Source organism: Peromyscus maniculatus, chromosome X (genome assembly GCF_049852395.1).
Source record: "Peromyscus maniculatus bairdii isolate BWxNUB_F1_BW_parent chromosome X, HU_Pman_BW_mat_3.1, whole genome shotgun sequence".
Taxonomy (NCBI): domain Eukaryota; kingdom Metazoa; phylum Chordata; class Mammalia; order Rodentia; family Cricetidae; genus Peromyscus; species Peromyscus maniculatus.
In genome coordinates this window covers 89,045,704-89,053,690 of record NC_134875.1, presented here as the reverse complement: position 1 = coordinate 89,053,690, position 7,987 = coordinate 89,045,704, and the positions used below count along the sequence as shown (strand labels likewise).

General features: G+C 36.5%; 1 pseudogene; it reads right to left on the bottom strand.

The window, feature by feature from the left end:
- Positions 1-5,038: 5,038 nt before the first annotated feature.
- LOC102923830 (large ribosomal subunit protein eL19 pseudogene) lies at positions 5,039-5,704 on the bottom strand (annotated as a pseudogene).
- Between the last annotated feature and the right edge of the window lie 2,283 nt (positions 5,705-7,987).

The following is a 7,987-nucleotide window of genomic DNA, read 5'->3' as shown; positions in this document are numbered from 1 at the left end:
TAATTTTGTATCCTGCTATGTTAATGAAAGTGTTTATCAACTGTAGGTATTTCCTCATGGAATTTTTAGAGTCACTTTTGTATACTATTTTATCATCTCCAAATGAAGATATTTTGACTTCTTCATTTCCAATTTGCATCCCATTGGTCTTCTTCAGTTGTTTTCTTGCATTGGCTAAGACTTCAAGTGCTGTATTAATTAGGTATGGAAAGAGTGGACATCTTTGCCTTGTTCTTCATGCAAGTGGAATTGCTTTGAGTTTCTTTCCATTTGAATTGTTGTACAATGCTTTTATTATGTTGAGGTATGTCAGTTGTACCCCTAGTCTCTCCAGGACTTTTATTATGAAGCGGTGTTAGATTTTATCCAAGGCCTTTTCTGCATCTTGTGAGATGATCATGTGATTTTTTTTCTTTCAGGTTGTTTACACAGTTCATTACATTTATTTATTTTTATATAGTAAACAATCCCTGCATCCCTGTGATGAAACCTACTTGATCTTGATGAATGATTTTTTGATGTGTTCTTGGATTTGATGGGCAAGTATTTTATTGTGAGTTTTTGCACCCATGTTCACAAGGGAAATTGGTCTGTAATTCTCTTTCTTTGTTGGATCTTTATGTGGTTTGATTATCAGGGTAACTGTGTCCTCATAAAATGAATTAGGCAACATTCCTTCTGCTTCTATTTTATGGAATAATTTGACAAGTACTGGCATTAACTCTTCTATAAATCTCATAGAATTCTATACTAAAACCAGTTGTTTCTGGGCTTCTTTTGGTTGGGAGAGCTTCATTACTGCTTTGATTTCAATAGGGGTAATAGGTCTGTTTAAATTGCTTATCTGATCGCAATTTAACTTTGGTGGGGGATACATATTGAGAAGATTATCCATTTCTTTTAGATTTTCCAAGTTAGAAATGTTTTTAAAGTATATCCTATGATTCTTTGAATTTCCCTTGTGCCTGTTGTTATGTCCCCCTTTCCATTTTAATTTTGCTAAGTTTGGATCTTCTCTAGCCACCTTTTAGTGAACCCGCCTAAGGGTTTACTAAGTCTTTGTTTATGATTCTTTGTATTTTTCCCCATTTCTTCTTTATTGATTTCAACCATGAGTTTGATTTTTTTTCTTGCCATCTACTCCTTTTGAACATTATTTCTTCTTTTTGTTCAAGAACTTTCAGGTATGCCATTAAATTACTAATATGAGCTCCCCCTAATCTTTTCTAGGCACTTAGGGCTATAAACTTGTCTTTTAGAACCCCCTTCACTGTGTCCCAGATTTTGGTATGTTGTATTTATATTTTCATCCTATTCTAAAATTGATGGTATTTTCTCTTAATATCTGTTTTAACTCATTATTCATACAGTAGTGAATTTGTTAGTTTTGATGAATTTGTTAGTTAGTTTCTGTTATTTCTGTTGTTGTTAGTATCTAGCTTCAGTCTGTGGTTGCCAGACAGAATATAGTGTGTTAATTCAATTTTCTTGTATTTGTTTTAGTTTGGTTTGTATCCAATACATGGTCAAGTCTGAAAAATGTTCTGGGAGATTCTGAGAAGAAAATATCTTCTTTTGTGTTTGAAGGGAAATCTTCTGTAGACATCTATTAGATCTGTTTGGATTATGACATAATTTAGCCCCAGCATTTCTTGTTTAGTTTTTGTCTGAATGACCCGTCTATTGATGAGAGGGGATATTGAAGCAACCCACTATCACTGTGTGAGGAAGAATATGTGATTTAAGCTGTAGTGGTATTTCTTTTATGAACTTGGCTGAACTTGTGTTTGTTGCATAGATTTGTAAAAATGTAACATCTTCTTTGAGAATTTTTCATTTGATGAGTATGTAGTATCATTCTCTATCTCTTTGAATTAAGTTTTGTTTGAAGTCTATATTGTCAGATATTAAAATGGCCATGCAAATTTGCTTCTTGGGTCCATTCCCTTGGAATACCCCTTTCCAACATTTTACTCTGAGGTGATATCTATCCTTTATGATAATATGTTTCTTGGATGTAGTTGAAGGATAGATCCTGTTTTGGTATTCAATCTGTTGGTCTATATCTTTTTATTAGGAAATTGAAACACTGATTTAGAGAGTTATCAATGATCAATGTTTGTTTTGGTGGTGGTGTGGAATTATTTTCCCACCCATGATTTGCTTCTCTGTGATTATTTATTCTTTGTCTTTTCTTGGGTGTGGTTAACCTCTTCAGGCTGAAATTTTCTTTCTAGTGCCTTTCATCTTGGATTTATAGATAGATATTGCTTAAAATTGGTTTTATCTTGTAAAGTCTTTCTCAATCTATTGTGATAGAAAACTTTGTTGGATATAGTAGTCTAGATTGGCATCTCTGATCTCCTAGAGCAGTGGTTCTCAACCTTCCTAACGCTATGACCCTTTAATACAGTTCCTCATGTTGTGGTGACCACAACTATAAAATGATTTTCATTGCTTCTTCATAACTGTAACATTGCTGCTGTTATGAATTGTAAATATTTTTGGAGATAGAGCTTTGTCAAAGGGATCATGACCTATAGGTTGAGAACCACTATCTTAGAGTCTGCAGAACTTCTTTCCAAGATCTTCTGACTGACAGAGCCTCCATTGGAAAGACAGTTATTATTCTAGTAGGTCTGCCTTCATTCATTCATTGGCCTTTCTTCCTTGCAGCTCTTAATATTCTTTCTTTCTTTTACCATTAGTGTTTTATTTTATGGGAATTTTCTTTTCTGGCCCAGTGTATTTAGTGTTCTGTATGCTTCTGTGCCGTGATAAGCACTTCCTATTTTAGATTGGGCAAATTATCTTCTGTAATTTTGTTGAAAATATTTTCTGTGCCTTTGACCTGAGTTTCTTCTCCTTTCTCTCTTCATATTATTCTTATATTTAGTCTTCTCATAGTGTCCCAGATTTCTTGAATGTTTTGTGTCAGGAGTATTTTAGATTTAATATTTTCTTTGACCAGAGTATTCATTTCTTCTATCTTATCTTCAATGCTGGAGATTCTCTCTTCCATCTTTTGTATTCTGTTGGTGAAGCTTACCTCTGAGGTTCCTAGTCAAGTTCCTGATTTTGTTTTTGTTTTTTTTTTTTTCAGTTTCCCCTCATTATAGGTCTTCTTTAGTCATTCTATTCCCAATTTAATGTCTTGAACTGTTTTCTTCCTTTTATTCCACTGTTTGTTGTTTGTTTGTTTTCAGAATTCATTAATGGATTCATTAACATCAATTTTAATGTCCTTGAGTTTACTCTTAATATGGATTGAATTCCTTGTCTTGTGCTTCAGTTATATTGTATTTCCCGAGGCCTACAATAATAAAGTTGCGGGGCTCTGGTGGAGACATATTGTCCTGGCTGTTGTTGATGGTATTTTTATTCTGCTGTCTATAATCTGGATTTTGGAAGAATGTAATTCTGGGCATTGATATCTGTTCTTGTTTTTGGTGGGTGGGTTTTCCATTTGTTGGTTTCTGTTCCCCTCTCTGTATCTTAGGAATGTGTAGTGGGTATAATATGCTTGGTTGGGAGTGCTTCTGAGTCCCTGTCAGGTGTGGCCACTGGAGGATCTGGGAATAACCTGTTTCTAGGTAATGGGAGTTAACATGCAGTGATAGAGATGGAGAGTGTTCATGGGAAGGAGGAAAGTTAGGTCTATTAGTTTGTGGAGTCTATAGGGAATTGAAGAAGAGAGGGAACAGAGGCACTTGCAGGTGGTCTGCTACAGTGAGACTTTAGAATTGGAATTGGAAAATGAGAATTAGAATAAAAATAGCCTACCTGATTCTTTAGCTGGCATGTCCAGCAGATTTCCAGTGAGAGTGGCCTGGGTGTTGGAGGCTGAAACTGAGGCATGGGATGAGGAAGGGAGGTATGGCAAAAGATCTACTTAGTCCCCTTGTAATGGGGACAGAGAGGTAAGAGAGGCAGCAGCAGGTGGTCTGCTATAAAGCTGGGGAGACCAGGGCTTTGGAATTGGAGAATGGAAAGGAGAATCAAGATTGCCCATCTGTTTCCCTGGCTGTCCTGGCCAGTGGATTTCCAGGGTGTTTGTGGGTAAGACAAAGGAATAGATTTAGGAAGAAAGGCTGTTTAGGAGAGGATCTGCATAGTTCCTGGAGAATGGGGCCAGAGAGGAAAGAGATGGCACAGTAGGTAGTCTGCTACCAAGCTGGGTGATAAGCTTGTTCCTAATTTTAATGAGATTGCTTTGAAGTATTTTATTGAGGGTTTTTGCACCAGTGTTCCCTAAGAATATTGGTCTGTAGTTTTTGTGTTGTTGTATCTTTATCTGGTTTGGTATTATAGTAATACTTGTTTCCTAGAAGGTATTTGGGAGAGTTTCTCTTTCTCCTTCTCCTCCTTCTTCTTTTGAAATATATGCTTTAAAATACTTTAAGAAGTATTGGTTGTAGATCTTTGAAAGTCTGGCAGAATTTCATTGTGAATTTATCTGGGTCTGGCCTCTTGTCAGTATTTTTTCTTTTCATTATTGTTTCATACTCTATTACAGGCATGTCTAGGTTGTTTATCTCTTCTTGATTTTAATTTTGGTCACTAATGAACAGAGAAATTTATCCATTTCTTTCAGTTTCCAATTTAATTGAGTACAGGTTTGAAAGTACTTCCTTACAATATTTTGACTTTTTTGGTGCCTCTTATAATGTTTTCTGGTTCATTCCTGATTCTGTTCAAGTCTTCTTCTTCTTCTTCTTCTTCTTCTTCTTCTTCTTCTTCTTCTTCTTCTTCTTCTTCTTCTTCTTCTTCTTCTTCTTCTTCTTCTTCTTCTTCTTCTTCTTCTTGTTTAGTTGAGCCAAGGGTCTATAGATATTGTTTATCTTCTCAAAGAATCATCTCTTAAACTCATTGATTCTTTGTATTATTTTCTTTGTTTCTATTTAGTTAATTTCTTTTTTGATTTTATTATTTCTTGCCATGTATTGGATTTTGGTTTGATTTGTTCTTGTTTTTTCAAATACTTGAGGTATAACATTAAGTCATTTTTGAGCAGTTTTTGATTTTTTTTTAACAGACAAAGGCTTGTTTTATTTTAATGACTGATCCACCGGAGGCCACAGGCAGCCCACTATGTACAGACATGAGGGAAGCTTTATTTCTTGGTCTCTTCCTCCTTGGACAGAGTCTTGATGATCTCCTCCTTCTTGGCCTGGAGACGCTCCTCCTGGCGCTTTTGGGTTTCCTTGGTCTTAGACCGGCGAGCCTCAGCCTGGTCAGCCAGGACCTTCTTGTGGGTCTTGTCTGCCTTCAACTTGTGGATGTGTTCCATGAGAATCTGCTTGTTTTTGAAGACATTCCCTTTGACCTTCAGATATAGGCTGTGATACATATGGCGGTCAATCTTCTTGGATTCACGGTATCTCCTGAGAAGTCGGCGCAGGATCCGCATCCTCCTCATCCAGGTCACCTTCTCAGGCATCCGAGCGTTGGCGGTACCCTTCCGCTTCCCTATGCCTGTATGCCTGCCCTTCCATCGAGCCAAAGGGTTTTTCCGGCATCAAGCCTGGGAATGGACGGTCACAGGCTTCCAGATGATCAGCCCATCCTTGATCAGCTTCCGGATCTGCTGATGGGAGTTGGCATTGGTGATTTAATTGGTCTCATTGGGGTCCAACCAGACCTTCTTCTTACCACAGCAGAGGACACTGGAGGCAAGCCTCTTCTGTAGCCTGAGCATACTCATGGCTGCGGACACAGCAGTGAATGGCAGTTCTTGATTTTTAATGTAAACACTTAGAGCTGTAAATTTTCCTTATACAACTGCTCTCAGTGTTTCACAGACGTTTTGTTTTATTATGTTTTCATCTTCACTTGGTTACAGAAGTTTTCTTATTTAGTTTTTTATTTTGAAATCACCACATTCCCTAACTACATTCTAAATATTTGCCCTTACACCAAGAGATAAGTGTAGTACTCACTCCTCATCAAGGAAACTTCTCAATAACAGATGGAGATCATTGCACAAAACCACAACCAATCCAAAATGCAGTTTTGGATCCCAGTTTAAAGGGATGCATCCATAAAACTGTCTCACACCTAAGATTCAGGGAACACTGTGGGAAAGGGGGCTGGAAAGATTGTAGAAGCCAGAGACTATGTCCTCTAGGGATGTAATAAACTATTCTCATAAAATTTCAATAACATGAATTCTTAAACATTAGTTGAACAATGACAAGAACAATAGACATGCCAAAGTGGGTGGAAGAAAAAAATATGAGGTTTTAATCTTACAAAAGGAATATGCATGTAACAACAAATTAATTAAAAAAGAGGACCACAAATTTAAAAGAGAGCAAGGAATGTATGGAAGGGCTTGGAGAAAGGATAAGGAGAAATGTAATTATATTATAATTTCTAAAATAAGATTAAAAAGAAAAAATATGTAGATTGCTTAGAAGACTGTCAAACTGGGAAAAAACAAATATTTTTAAAGGTGATTAATTTTGGGATGTTATGATTTTAGAGGGTTAATTTCTACGACATTTGAGGAAAGGCGTGGTGACAGGAATAGCTGAGATCTCACATCTTGATCTACAAGTTGGAGGCAGAGAGAGGAAGAATCAGGATTGTAGGAGTCTTTTGAAACTTCAGAGCCTGTCCCTGGTGACACACCTCCTCTAATTCTTCCCAAACAGTTCCACCAACTCAGGATTAAGTATTCAATCATATGAACATATGGGGACCATTTTCATTTAATATATCACAATATTAATATGAGATATTGGAGATAAACAAGAAAAATAAGATTGCTCTTTAATAGCGTATTCATGTATCAAGTTAACAATAGTTCAATTTTCCTCATTAGTTTTCTGTCAACTTGACATGTGCTATAATCACCTGAGAAGAGGGAACTTCAATTGAAAAATACCTCAATCAGCTTGGCCTTGAATGATGACTAATATAGAAGGGCCAAGACTACTATGGACAGTTGTCATCCCTAGGCATATGGTCCTGGGTTGTATAAGAAAGCAGGCTGAGCAAGTCATCAAGTAAGCTGCATTCCTCTAGTGTCTCTGCTTCAATTTCTATCTCCAGATTCCTGCCTTGAGTTCCTGCCCTTACTTCTCTTTCATGGTGGACTATAAAATATAAGATACAATAAATCATTTCCTCTCCAACTTGCTTTTGGTCATGTGTTGTGGAGTATTAGTTTAAGATGTGTTACTTTTATGTACTGATACAAAGATGTGTTGCATTCTTTTTTGTTGCATTTGTTTAACTCTGTAAAGCTGTGTTACTTTGCCTGTCTAAAACATCTGATTGGTCTAATAAAGAGCTGAATGACCAATAGCAAGGCAGGAGAAAGGATAGGCAGGGCTGTTAGGCAGGGATAATATATAGAAGGAGAAATCTAGGCTTGAGGGAAGAGCAAAAAGCAAGAAAAGGAGAAGGAGAAGAGGACACCAGGTGTAAGTTACCCAGCCACACAGTCAGGCATGGAATAAGAAGGAAAGAAAGATATATAAAATAAGTAAGGTAAAAATCCCACAGGCAAAATGTAGTTAAAGAAAAACAGGATAATTTAAGTTAGAAAAGCTGATTAGAAACAAGCCAAGCTTAGGCTGGGCAGTCATAAATAAGAATAAGTCTCTATGTCTTTATTTGGGAGCTGAATGGTTGGCCCCAAAGAGAAAAAAAAGCAAAAAAAAAAAAACAACACAGTTATGATTTTTAACATAGAAACAGAAAGAAAACTAGAAGAGTATCCCACTTCAGATATAGTCAGCAATGAGTTTCATATGAAATTCTAGTTAATTTTATACCCATACCCTGGACCTGCATTGAGTATGAATAATACTCAGAAAAGGAGGACTTTAAGATGACCCCAAAGCCCCTTGTACAATTAACAATTAATTTGGTGTTTGGTGATCAAAACCAATATTGATATTTGTTAATCCCAGATAATTAAACTAGACAGCCCGGATTGCATATAATATGAGTTGCTATTCTCCCCTATTTTTACTAA